Below are 8363 nucleotides of genomic sequence, written 5' to 3' on the forward strand. Positions count from 1 at the left end.
ATGATTGTTGCAATGTGATGGGTTTGTTTTTGTTTGTTTGTTTGTTGTTTGTTTCCCTACTGCCATTATTTCTGTTTTCCCATATAAATTTTATAACCTGAGCCCAATGAATATTCAGATCTAGTACCCCTCTCTAATTTCTTTCTTGCATGTTTTTTGTATGTTGTATAATACTAAAACATGTTCTTGTCTTTGTTTGGAAATGTCTATTTTAAAAAATGTTTGATTTGCATGTATCAGATCTGGTAAATCCTTTTCTAACCTGCCACTTATGATGTCAGTTAATAGTTTATTATAGTATATAGTCTGAGGGGAATTTTCCTTACTTACCTGGTTTTAATGCAACAGGGGAGGAATAAGTTACTTGACATGTATCTTGTTATTTGAATGAATAAATGTGCCGATTTGCTCTAAAATGTTGAATAATATTCCATTGGGAATCCATCCATACCTGCAGCTTTTTTGAGGGTAAATGTTTTAATTGTTTTTATTACTTCAGCTTCTGGTATCTGATTTATATAAATTTTCATAAAATGATTCAAAGTATCATTAATTATTCCTGATTAATGCATTTGGTTTGGCTTGTATTGCTTTTGTACTTACCTGGTTTATTTGCCTTTAAATAAAAGTTTTTGTTTGAATTAAATCTATATTTGTTGGCTCTGTATACAAGTAACAAATCATACAATTTATCTTCTAACCAAGTTTTTTATGAGACATTTCTAACACTTTTTTCTTTTTCTTTTCCTTTTTTTGCTGAGCAGGAGATTATCCTTGAATATATGCCTTAAAAGCATCACAGATTATTTCTGGAGTTGGTGTGCCCCTTTTCCCTTCATCTACATTTACAGCGATAAAATTATGTATTAACTTATATACTCTGTGTCTAGTTAGTGCGCTCTGTTCAATCTCTATATTCTGTCAATCCATTTATTTTCTGTTGGGATAATGTGATATATGTTAAGATAGTGGAGAATGATCTGAAATCAATTTCATGAATTTTATTCTTTATTCTTTATTCAGATCCCCATTAGTTTCCACAAAGTGGCTGCTTGCCTTCAAATAAAGGGGAAGAATAAGGGAGAAGGATGAAGGAAGACCACCACATGCAGCTCTTGCCTTCACTTATCTGTCACATGACAATGCAAACAAAATATGCCAGAGAGCCACATATCAGCTGTGCTAAGGAAAGATATTATGAGTTCATTTGGCTACAGATTCACCCTCCACGCTGTAAATCTACTTTAGTTGGTTGTTGTTACAGGCCATCCTGTTTTAATGTGAATTATTTGGATAAAATATGTGAAACTCTAGATACAGTATGGCAGGGGTGGACTGGGGCAAAAAATCAGCCCTGGCATTTTTGGCCCAGACCAGCCCACAACATTATTGGTTGACTGAATCAAGCACTGATTTTTGAACGCAAGGACAAAAAGTGACAGAAAGGCCGGATTTTCTGAACAAAAATTCAAAGACATCTTCAGAGACCTAAACAAACTTATTGACAAGTTGGAAAAAAAATTGCAATCCAGTAGAGCAAATACAATATCTGCATATATATGCTCTGCTTTTGGTGCTGTAATGACACCTTCTGTGCAATTGTTTTTTATACTCACCAACTCAAAAAGGCTCATTTTCCCAAAAGGGAAACTGACAAAGGAACTTAACAGCTCAAGACAACCCGGTGAGACAGAAGAGAGGATGGAAAAGAAATAGGCAGGGACTCTGATAAAGGCATTTGAAGATACTATCTGTATGTGTATGCTCTGCTGGGTTGTCTGCTGTATAGCACCACCATCCACTATGACCTCAATAAAACACATTAGGCAGAATGATCACACTCATGTCAACAAAAACTGAAAATGTATAAGCTTTGTAAAAAATAGAAATTATGGCATAGCAGTTGTATTTGATTGCATTAGATTGCACAGGTGTAACTAATACAGTGGCCAGCGAGTGTATATCTACATATAAAATAATGAATTAATAAATATAGCTATAATAAAATATTTGAGACTGACAGCATCAGTATGCAAAAGAGATATGTGGTTAGCATAACTCAGTGACTGCCAAACTGCACATGACCTGGCACAGCAATAGGCATGTTTGTCTATTACATTTATAGGCCTATGTAAAGTTACACATGTGTAATGTGTCTGCGTGCAAAAACAGTGTTTTTGTTTTTGACCTTTAAAATGTAGCTCTCTCTCTCAGCTAACTTCGCTAGAAGTGCTGCTAACTGCAATACACTCAATTGGTTGTTGTTACAGATCTGTCATGTTGGTTTTTATTACTGACCCCGGCCTCCACAGGCTCACTCTCCATCACCTGTTGTGTCACCGGATACTCTTGCTCCTGCTGGTGATGACGCTGGAGTAAGTAGCCTGAAGCCGGGAGGGTAGCGCCAGGATCAGGTCTGGTCTGTGGGGTCTGTCCTCCGCTATTGGATGCTGCTGCTGCTGCTGGCGCTGCAGCCCCTGCTGCTGCTACTGGACCAAATAACGCAGTTGTTTTGGTGCATTTGGAGGCCTCTGCTTCCAGTGCTTTTCATTCGTTGCTTTTCAGCGTCAACCGGGCGTCTCCTCACCTAACCTAGCTTAACCAATGATATGTGTCAATGGGCTGTGCCGAATGGCCAGTCAACAGGTCCGGCCAATTATGTGGGAAAAAAAAACCCTGTTCACCAACCCCAACCAGATACCGGCCCACCGGGACAGTGCCCGGTATGCCAGAGGGCCAGTCCACCCCTGCAGTATGGTGACTGTCAAAAATAAGAACATCTTCCATATTGACTGGTTTTCTAAAAATTATCCATTATTTAAAAAGTTGATTTCATGTTTGCAGTCTAACTCACATTGTTACTCAACCTACAAGAATCTCTGTATGCATGAATGGTATTAATACTTCAGCCTGCATTGATCATATTTTCACAAATATACACAAGCTGTGTTCACAAGTGGTATCAGTGGAGGTGGGATGCAGTGACCGTAATTTGATTTCTTTAACAAAAAGGACTAAAATGCCCAAATCAGACAGACAGTCTGTTTCATCCTAAAAGAGAGCGTAGTTCATGACCACGGGTGACAAACACTATGATTTAATATCATGTAGTTCATTGTTTAAACTGTCCAGTAGGATTCATACACACATAGCTGATGACATTTGATGATGTTAACTTATCTTGCAACATTGCTAACAATATTATGAGTAATAAAACATGTTGTTTTGCATTTGTTAACGTTAACCAGGACACAGTCATGTTGCGCTCTCTCTCTCTCTCTCTCTCTCTCTCTCTCTCTCTCTCGATGAAACATCTTTAGACACTGAGAACCTGGATGGATTTTTTTTTTATTCTTGATAGCCTGCTTTCCAAACTGATCTGTCATATCTTCAATACATCTTTATTCACTGCAGCCCTTCCAGAGCTCAGTTAAGAGTCTGAAATCATACCTTTACCCAGAGATGGAAAAACACGTTTTACTGGTCTGTGCTGAGTAAAATGCTAGAGAAAATTATTTTTAGCTAAACTCAAATGTTATGGTGTTTTACCTTTAGCTCTTGCCTGGATGAAATGTGATCTCTGGTAGAACACAGAAAGAGTTTTTCTATGGCAGTTTTTCTGACAGCAGAAGGATGTTGCTGTGTGCCACAAGGTCCACAAGGAGTTATTTGGGGCCACTTTTATTTACAGTGTTTATGATGACACAACTTTGTTTTGTGCATCACCAACATTAGCAGAGCTGAGTGACAATATACAGATTGAGCTGCATATCATTAACACTTGGGTGAAAATGAACAAATCAGTACTGAACACTATCAAAACTGTCAGAACATTCCTACTGCCAAATACAATACATTTAGTATTGTATTTGACAGTAGGAATGTTCTAGCTAATACTAGATTTAAATTACTGGGTGTTAAACTATACAGTTTACTTTCTTGGTCTGACCAGATCGATCACATTGTCTCCATGACGGGAAAAGTCATTGCCATGTCAAGGAAATGTTCTGCATGTGTTCCACCTTCTGTAATGAATGATGTTGTTCTGTCACTTGTTCTGTCGCATGTGAACTACAGCCCAGTCATCTGGTCAAGTGCTGCTCAAAAACACCTTTAAAAAACTTCAAATTGCACAGAACAGAGCAGCCATGTGCGTAAGATGCACAATCGACTCTCTTGGCTGACTCTAAAGTTAACTGTAGTCTTTTGAAATTCATGCATACTGTCATCTCAAAAGATACACCTCAGTTCTTTGGTGATAAACTAGTATATAGTGTTTTTTGTTATGGGTGTGTGACACGTCAAGTGATCCTCTTGTAGTGCCAAGTCCATGAACAAATTGTATAATGAGAACCGTTCTTTATAGAAGTTCTTCAGCTTGGAATATGATCCCCAACAACATTAGACAGATTATAAACAGACATTGCCTCAAAAAGTCACTAAAACTAATGAATCGTATGTAAATTTTGCTATGGCAGTTCTAGACTTTTTTTTTTGGTGGTGGTAGTCGTTGGGGGCGGGGGAGGGGGGGCTGATATTGAATTTTATTGTCTCACTGTCACTGTGTGATTTTAAATTGATGTCTTTTTATTGTTGTTTTATTTGTAGACTCCAGGAAGACTATCAACCACTTTGTGAAGGTTAATGGAGATCCAAATAAAGAATAAAGATTGAACAGTGTTTTTAGAGTGACCAATACCAATACACACAATATTAAAACTAATAAAATATAGAACCAAGATATGAAATTACATTTTCTGAACATAGAATACTGTAATAACTGTAATAAAAAATAAGCTTAATGGATCACTTTTATCTGAAAATGAATTAGTCTTTGTCACACACTACTTGTTACAATGACAATAAACATTATAACATAAAAGGACCTGTCAGTAGGTAATTAAAGATTTAGGCGCTTAAGCTGGTTGTTATTCTGTTCACATGAATTCAAGGCCATACCTGCTTTCCACCCAAGTAAATTTCTTAAAACAAAATGTGGTCTGACCCCACCCACCTTGAAAATGAAAGCAAAAAATTGAACGGCAGAATCAAAAGTATTTCTTAAACTGGAGCAAAGAAACGTGAAAGATTAGGTGCGTTTGAGATGCAGCTGCTCTCCACCAACTACAAACGCCTGGCTGTCACGTGATCGATGAGCTGACAGGCTCTGATTGGCTCTTAATTTTGACGTGTTGTATAAAATACTAATTTTCTTTGTAATTGTAATATTTAACGCTGGATATATAAGTCTGATGTTGTCTGATGAAGTTTTAATCTGTCAACAAGCAGATATTTTGTGTCCGATGATAATAAAGGTTATATCTGACTTATCAAATGAACAGTTTCAAAGTGCTTTACAAGACAGACAAAAGAACTGATGTTACATGTAACAGAAGGGGGATCTCTTCAGTTTCAGTTTCAATCAGCAACCAAGAACACATTTCATCTCTTCAGTTATGAACGTGGTCTTTAAACTACAGGTAACCTACAGGTGATGTAACAGGATGTTAGTGTCTCTTTCTCTACACTCTCTTAAGTCTGTTGAAAACTGTCCAACATAACTGCAGCTTTTTGTCTCCACCTCCTGCTGTGGCCGCCTGATCTCATCTACTTTCCAGGCGAGGTGCAGTTCATCTCAAACGAGCCTAACATCAGCAGAGCTAGTGGCAGCAGCTGCTCTGTCTCTAGGTTAATGTCCGTGTCTGTGCTTAATGTGGTCACACATCACTCCAGTCAAGTGGTTATGTATCAGATTATTGTGTCACAGACTACATTCAACTTTTTTTCCATTTTCTATATCAAAATACTGCAAAACCACGCTGGATTTATGAGCTGTCATCTGTCTGGCTCTGCTGCCTGACTAGTGGCCAGCAGCTGTATAACACCTTAGAGACAACTGTAACTGGCATTGTACATGAATAAAATATTGATAAATAGTTAAACCAACGAGTATTTCTGGTGCCAACTAGCAAGGGTGGCGACATTTAATCGTAGACATCCCTAACCTGTGATAAGGCTGCAACTAACAATTATTTTCATCACATCATCATTTAATTTCATTATTTTCATCATAGGTTTGGTTTGTAAAATGGTAGAAAATGTTTTGCATTGTTTTCCAAAGCCCAAGTTGATGTCCTCAAATGTCTTATGTCCAAAACACAAAGATATTCAGTTTACTGTCATAAGAGGACTCAATAAATCAGACAACATTTGCATTTGAGAAGCTAAAATTAGACAATTTGGACACTATGATTTAAAAAATGACTCACAACAGTCTTATGACTGACTTTATGACTTTAAGTTTAGCAAATCCATTCATCCATTAATAAAGGATTTTTATATTCAGAGTGCCTTGGATTTTTCTAGACTGCCATTCAATACCTTGGACTTCCATGACAAGTAAGCTGGACAGTCAGTCTGTTTCGTGTTTCTCTAATCACTGGCCCCTATCCTTTAATTTTTATACCACCAACATTATGTTTTTGATCCTTATGTTCCCTGTTTTTTCTTCATGGATATTTTTCTGTCAAATAATACAAACATATGAAACCCTGGCATTTTCTTGAAATAACATTTTAGTCTGACAAACACTGAAGCGCTGCTGCTGTGTTGCATAACATGACTTTGTGCTCCACCCTTGAAACTTGAAAACCAGCCTCTTTTCAGGAAATGAAACGTGGCATGGCAACAACAGACTGACTTTTTTATAAATACTGAAATAAATGGGCATGTCTACTCACAGACTACAGTGTGACAGTGAGAACAGCAGCAACTGGAGATCCTGAACATATTCATCTTTTAAATTTTAAACTTTAAATGTTTTTAAAGTAAGACTGGCTTTTTTCTGAAATAAATTAAGAAGACAAGAAGAAGGATCTGTTGTTTAGAGGAACTACATCTCTGGAATTTAAAAACAAAGCAGCTGAAAACGAGGGAAAATCAACTGAAAGGACCAGCAGAGAACTTACCCAACTGCCAAACTGACAATTATCTCAACAGTCCTGTTAATCAGCTGACGGCAAGCTACAAAGAGGAATACAGCAAAAGACCAGAGCTGAGTGAGTGAAATCATCAGTGAGGCTATCTGAAAGAAACATTTTTTTTAACTGAATAACTGCTGAATAATAAATAAAACAAAGCTATATTGGAGTTAAAATAGCCAGTTAACAACAAGCTAAGCAACCATTAACAAGGAGTAGCGACAATAGTGGTGCAACAGCAAAGTTCCATGGCTTCAAACACACCTATAGAGCCTATTGATATTGTATACCCAGAAGGGAGTGACAGGGAGCAATACAAAACAGCTCTGCTGAGGGGAAGACCAGAGACAGTCTTCAGAGACCTGTGCTCGAGAGGACAGATCACCAATCTGATCTTCTTCACAGGCAGGCGTACAGAATGGCTCACTGCTGTGAGGAAGCACTACCCCTCTGTGAAGGAAACTGAGATGCGCAATGGCATTAACTTTAGAATACCAGCGGAAGGAGGCACTCGCTCGACAACAATTAATATATATACGACGGGGACTGTCGTGGTGCTGGGCAACTTTCAAAGATTTTGCAATGACTTTCATGATCTAAGGGCCCGGATCACACAGACACAAGGAGATAACACCCCTGTCAGAGGCCCTGCTACTGACCAGACCCCTAGGGAGAATGAGCCCTCTGGCCAAGAACAAGCCCAGGGCCCCACCACTGAAACTACAGTGGATCTTGGAGATTTGGAGAGGGAGATCTTACAAATAGAACAGCAGATTAAAGAGGAACCTGCACAGGTCCCCCAAGAGCAGCAGGACTCAGACTCAGACCACAACCAGGATCCTGGGAGCCCTGAGAGAGACTAGGACCCACCAACTCAACAACCTCCCTCTAATCCCAGTAACACCTTTAACCCACAGCCTAACACCACACCAAGATATCCCCATGCCACAGACCAGCACAACAGAGAGAGAAAGCAGAAATCGTCATCCTCATCAACTCCAATGAAATTCAGAAATGAAAAGAACTTTTTCCCACCTACACAGCGGCTAAAATCTGGTCTTGACCTGCTGTAAGAGGAGCGGCTGCTGCTAAGGAAAGACTTCCACCCTGACACCATCCACAGGCTCAACAACAGTATGTCCAGAGACTGTGTCCTGAGGCCCAAAGTCCACCTGGCCCACCACCCCACCTTGGCTCTCAACTGTCTCTATGACCATGTCCACTTATATAACAACACAATCCCTGTCTTCACCCAACACCAAAAGACCAATCTACACCCTGCAAAAGAACAGCTCAACCCACAACGCCCTCAGACAAGGCATCCTACTGGACCCTCGCCTGGAGACAAGATCATCCTTATCTTCCTCCATACCATGCTCCACT

This window comes from Lutjanus erythropterus, chromosome 5, assembly GCF_056507025.1.
Source record: "Lutjanus erythropterus isolate fLutEry1 chromosome 5, fLutEry1.hap2, whole genome shotgun sequence".
NCBI classification, from domain to species: domain Eukaryota; kingdom Metazoa; phylum Chordata; class Actinopteri; order Lutjaniformes; family Lutjanidae; genus Lutjanus; species Lutjanus erythropterus.